The 5,486-nt window shown below is 37.4% G+C and overlaps 1 long non-coding RNA gene across 2 annotated transcripts; it reads left to right on the forward strand.

Annotated features, from left to right (window-relative positions):
* The first annotated feature begins 3,218 nt into the window (after positions 1-3,218).
* Positions 3,219-5,217, forward strand: LOC138912042 (uncharacterized). Of its 2 annotated transcripts, none has more exons than XR_011417682.1 (3): positions 3,219-3,411; positions 3,472-3,656; positions 3,871-3,959. It is a non-coding gene; the product is annotated as an uncharacterized lncRNA (long non-coding RNA). The 2 variants fall into 2 exon arrangements; XR_011417681.1 differs by adding an exon at positions 4,656-5,217 and having other exon boundaries at positions 3,220-3,656; positions 3,871-3,946.
* The last annotated feature ends 269 nt before the right edge of the window (positions 5,218-5,486 follow it).

Genomic DNA, 5,486 nt, shown 5'->3' on the forward strand with positions numbered 1-5,486 from the left:
CTGTCTGTCTGTCTGTCTGTCTGTCTGTCTGTCTGTCTGTCTGTCTGTCTGTCTGTCTGTCTGTCTGTCTGTCTGTCTGTCTGTCTGTCTGTCTGTCTGTCTGTCTGTCTGTCTGTCTGTCTGTCTGTCTGTCTGTCTGTCTGTCTGTCTGTCTGTCTGTCTGTCTGTCTGTCTGTCTGTCTGTCTGTCTGTCTGTCTGTCTGTCTGTCTGTCTGTCTGTCTGTCTGTCTGTCTGTCTGTCTGTCTGTCTGTCTGTCTGTCTGTCTGTCTGTCTGTCTGTCTGTCTGTCTGTCTGTCTGTCTGTCTGTCTGTCTGTCTGTCTGTCTGTCTGTCTGTCTGTCTGTCTGTCTGTCTGTCTGTCTGTCTGTCTGTCTGTCTGTCTGTCTGTCTGTCTGTCTGTCTGTCTGTCTGTCTGTCTGTCTGTCTGTCTGTCTGTCTGTCTGTCTGTCTGTCTGTCTGTCTGTCTGTCTGTCTGTCTGTCTGTCTGTCTGTCTGTCTGTCTGTCTGTCTGTCTGTCTGTCTGTCTGTCTGTCTGTCTGTCTGTCTGTCTGTCTGTCTGTCTGTCTGTCTGTCTGTCTGTCTGTCTGTCTGTCTGTCTGTCTGTCTGTCTGTCTGTCTGTCTGTCTGTCTGTCTGTCTGTCTGTCTGTCTGTCTGTCTGTCTGTCTGTCTGTCTGTCTGTCTGTCTGTCTGTCTGTCTGTCTGTCTGTCTGTCTGTCTGTCTGTCTGTCTGTCTGTCTGTCTGTCTGTCTGTCTGTCTGTCTGTCTGTCTGTCTGTCTGTCTGTCTGTCTGTCTGTCTGTCTGTCTGTCTGTCTGTCTGTCTGTCTGTCTGTCTGTCTGTCTGTCTGTCTGTCTGTCTGTCTGTCTGTCTGTCTGTCTGTCTGTCTGTCTGTCTGTCTGTCTGTCTGTCTGTCTGTCTGTCTGTCTGTCTGTCTGTCTGTCTGTCTGTCTGTCTGTCTGTCTGTCTGTCTGTCTGTCTGTCTGTCTGTCTGTCTGTCTGTCTGTCTGTCTGTCTGTCTGTCTGTCTGTCTGTCTGTCTGTCTGTCTGTCTGTCTGTCTGTCTGTCTGTCTGTCTGTCTGTCTGTCTGTCTGTCTGTCTGTCTGTCTGTCTGTCTGTCTGTCTGTCTGTCTGTCTGTCTGTCTGTCTGTCTGTCTGTCTGTCTGTCTGTCTGTCTGTCTGTCTGTCTGTCTGGCTGTCTGTCTGTCTGTCTGTCTGTCTGTCTGTCTGTCTGTCTGTCTGTCTGTCTGTCTGTCTGTCTGTCTGTCTGTCTGTCTGTCTGTCTGTCTGTCTGTCTGTCTGTCTGTCTGTCTGTCTGTCTGTCTGTCTGTCTGTCTGTCTGTCTGTCATTAGAAAAAAACTTTATATATCTAGATAGTCGGGACACCAACCCGAGCACAGCGTTCGCACTCCCTTCAGTTGAGTGACGGGTATTAGATAGCCGGGACACCAACCCGACGATAGCGTTCTCACTTGTTATACCCGTTACTCGTAGAGTAAAAGGGTATATTGTATTCGTGCAAAAGTATGTAACAGCTAGAAGGAAGCGTTTCCGACCCCATAAAGTATATATTTTCTTGATCAGGGTCACTAGCCGAGTCGATCTAGTCATGTCCGTCTGTCCGTCTGTCCGTCTGTCCGTATGAACGCTGAGATCTCGGAAACTACAAAAGCTAGAAGGTTAAGATTTTCCACATATATTCTTGGGCCTGCTACGCAGCGCAAGTTTACTTCAGACGAGCGCCACGCCCTCTCTAACGCCCACAATCGCCCACTAACAATTTTAAAATCCACATCTTTAAAGATTTCCGAGAAGTATAAATGCAATTTTGTTGTGTATATTTATACCTATCGAAATGTAGAAGACATTTTTCAAATCGGACCATTCATTAAAAAGTTATACGCAATCAAAATATCTATATATATCTATATCCCTCGCACTCCCTTTAGCTGAGTGACGGGTATTAGATAGTCGGGACACCAACCCGACTATAGCGTTCTCTCTTGTTTTTTAATGTATTTATTGTTTTTATTTTTTATTATTATTATTAAATGCATTTTACAACTGAAAAAAACTTTGAACTCATTTGCACCAGTGGGACTCGAGCCGGGGTCCTATCGCTTCAAGGGCAGACACCTTACCAGTCACACCATCAGACACTGTTAAGTACATATGTCTACAAAAATTATTTTTTTAAATTATTAATTAAATACAAAATTATTTCAAAATAATTAATTACGGCTGGTTATTTAACAGCATAGTTAAAATATTTACGAGTATTTTTCAGAGCTTAGTTCTAAAATGATTTTTAAAAAATTTGATGGTACATTTGACATAGAATGAGCCTATGGTAAAAAAATTACTTTCTGCGGTTTCGCCGTTTAAAAATCATTACCAATTTTTCTTTACATTACGGCAAAAATCCTTAAAATTAAGAAACATTTCCTTGGAAATATAAATAAATATTTTTTTTAAAACAACACAATTTTGAAAACACAGGGCGGCAACATTATACTCAACAATTTTTTTCCTAAATTTTAGAAAATTGCCATAAAATGAAATTTTTTTCTTAATTTTAAAAAATTTTCTGAATTTTTGGAACTTGTTTTCTTGAATCTAGGAAAAAATACCATAAAAACAGAATTTTATGAAAAACTTTTCTTCAATTTAGAAAAATTTTTTTTTTCTTAAATCAATGGTGTTTTTTCCTAGTTTGCTCTCCAAAATTTGTCTGAAATTAATGGCGATTTCGCCATTAAATTAAGAAACAATGTACTTCAGGCCTTCCTATAATCTAGAAAGTAGCCATAAAAAACGCGGTACATTTTAAAGAACTTTTCTGAATTAAAAAAATTTTTTATTGAAAACAGAAAAGTAGAATTAGAAAACCACCATAGATTTAAGAATAAATTTTTTTATTTCTTTCATGCTTCTCATTCTTTCTTCGAAACGAAAAAGAAAATAAGAAGACATGCGGTAAGACCGTGGCGCGTTGCGACGACATGTCGCGACAGTTTTTGGCGTATGTATGTATAAATATGTTCATGTGTGTTTGTGTGTTGGATCGAGAATTTTGTTGTGGGTAGCTGTACCTTTTATTGCGCTTTTGTTTTTGGATATGCAGTCTCGCGAGAGAGTTGCTTGCGTTGCGCTGTATCTTGAACCCTTGTGCTCAGTTTTGGATAAGCATTCAAAGTAGTACACTCATAAAAATTAATTTCTAAATTTTGGAAATCTCGCCATTGAATCGGCCTACCTTTGAAAATAGAAAAAAAATTTCTTGTTATTAGAAAATTGGCCTTTGAATACAGAAAACCTTTCTTGATGGAAAAAATTCAAGAAAGAATTTTTCTTAAAAATAGAAAAATGAAAATCTCATATGTCTGTTTTGCCGTCGCAGCCAAAACATTTTTGTACGTATTTTAGGACAAAATCACCTTTGAATATATGAATGAAATGACCCTAGAATATAGGAAAGTAGCCATTGACTTCCTTCGGCTGCCGAATGTTAACGACAAGAAAAACGAAGTGGGACGAAGGGCCTACCCGGCTACCGACTTCTCTGATCCCCCGAGCGTCAGTTGTGAAAAAAATTCGTGAGTGATGGACGTGATTTTCAAGCGGATAAGAGGTTAAGCCTTTTTCCAAATATTCAAAGGTATGTAAATATATAATTTTTTGTATAGCGGGCGTACAATTGTATGTATGTAATTAAAGGATAAATTTCAAATCTCTTTACCAAGCGTATACCAATTTAGTTGAATGGTTTTTTAGCTAAGAGCTACGTACATACATACATTTGTATATAAATCTGTGGGTGTAGAGTTCTATAATAACTTTATCTTATTACTCGCATTTTATTTATTTTTCAGAGTGAAAATACCTGCAGTTGCATCAGCCAAATAATTTGTTTAGCGAAGCTGTAATTTTGTTTTAAAACATTCTAAGGTAAGGAAAATATGTTGTATTTGTTTGACATACTTATGTATGCATGTAAATATCTATGCATGTACGCGGCTCACCCGATCTGAAACCCGATTTTCAACCCTTTCATATTCTGCTCCTCTCTCTCGCTCGCTTGACCTACGCGTCGCGACGTTTCTCTCTACTCCTTCTTAAAACTGACACGATCTGCCCTGCTTACATTCGGTCTCCCTTCGCGCAAAGGACTGTATGTACCCTTCAGTACCAGATGTCACTTTTCCCTCAGTAATCACCAAAGGAAAACCCGAGGACAGGTCATCTGTACTCGAGGACGCACCGAGGACGCCACATAGAGAAAATTGTATGGGAGTTCCGCTTTTTCCTCTAGTACAACAACAAATTATAAGACAAGGAAAGAGAGCGCAATATATAAATACCGACTGCTCTGCTGACGTCGACAGCGGCCGAGCGTTTGGCCTAAGGAATTGTCCCCGATATGGGACGCCAGAACTGAAGGGTAAATATATATGTATGTATGTGGCTCTTTCTGAAATTAAATTTTCAACCCTTCCTTCTTCATTTTCTACCTGTCTTGCTCCTCTCTCGGTCGTCTGACCAACGTGTTTGTATTTTGGCTATTATTAACATTACATTATTATCTATTATCTAAAAACATATATATATTCTTATCTAAAAACAAATCATTGATATCCCAATAACTCTTTTTTTCCAGATGAGGAAAGCCGAAGAAAATAATTTTTTATGCCTGCAACTACATATTTGGTTATAATAATGTTTTCTTAAGTCAAAAATGTGTTATTTAAAATTGTTTAAATGTTCAGTGTTAAATGTTTTAAATTTAAATAAATAAAATATGCAAAAGAAAAAACCAAGTTACATTTTATTTTTAGGGTTTCAGTGTTAATATAAAACTTCCCTTCAAGAAATATTATTTCTTAAATCAAGAAATAAAATTTCTTGAAAGGAAATTTAAACAAGAAAGAATTTTTCTTGTTCAAAAGGTGCCTTTCTAAAAAACCCTTTCTTGTTTTAAGAAATTTAATTTCTTGAAACAAGAAACAAACCACCTTTGAAACAAGAATCGCCTTTCTTGTTTTAAGAAATATTTTTTCTTGTTTTTATGGTGGCTTTCTAAAAAACCCTTTCTTGTTTTAAGAAATTTAATTTCTTAAAACAAGAAATATTTTTTCTGGTTTTAATGGTGCCTTTCAAAAAAACCATTTCTTGAAACAAAGGTGAGGTCGCCTTTGGCAAAAATTCAAGAAAGAATTTTCTAGATTTTAAGGAAATTCTTCGATTTTTTTTTATGAGTGTAAGTTTGTGTTGAGCCTATTTAAGAAAGTTAAAGTGCGATTCATCAAAGATGCAATTTATAGGTAAGCAATTTATTAAATTGAAATATAAATTTGGCAAGTGTGTGAAAATTTATGGTAAGCAAAGGTCATACTACTTTAATAGATTTGGCTATTAATAATATTGCAGGCCGCAAATAACATCCTTGTATACTAATTTTTATTTTCGATTGCAGGAGTAGGTTCAATTT

This window comes from Drosophila takahashii, chromosome 2L, assembly GCF_030179915.1.
Source record: "Drosophila takahashii strain IR98-3 E-12201 chromosome 2L, DtakHiC1v2, whole genome shotgun sequence".
Taxonomy (NCBI): Eukaryota; Metazoa; Arthropoda; class Insecta; order Diptera; family Drosophilidae; genus Drosophila; species Drosophila takahashii.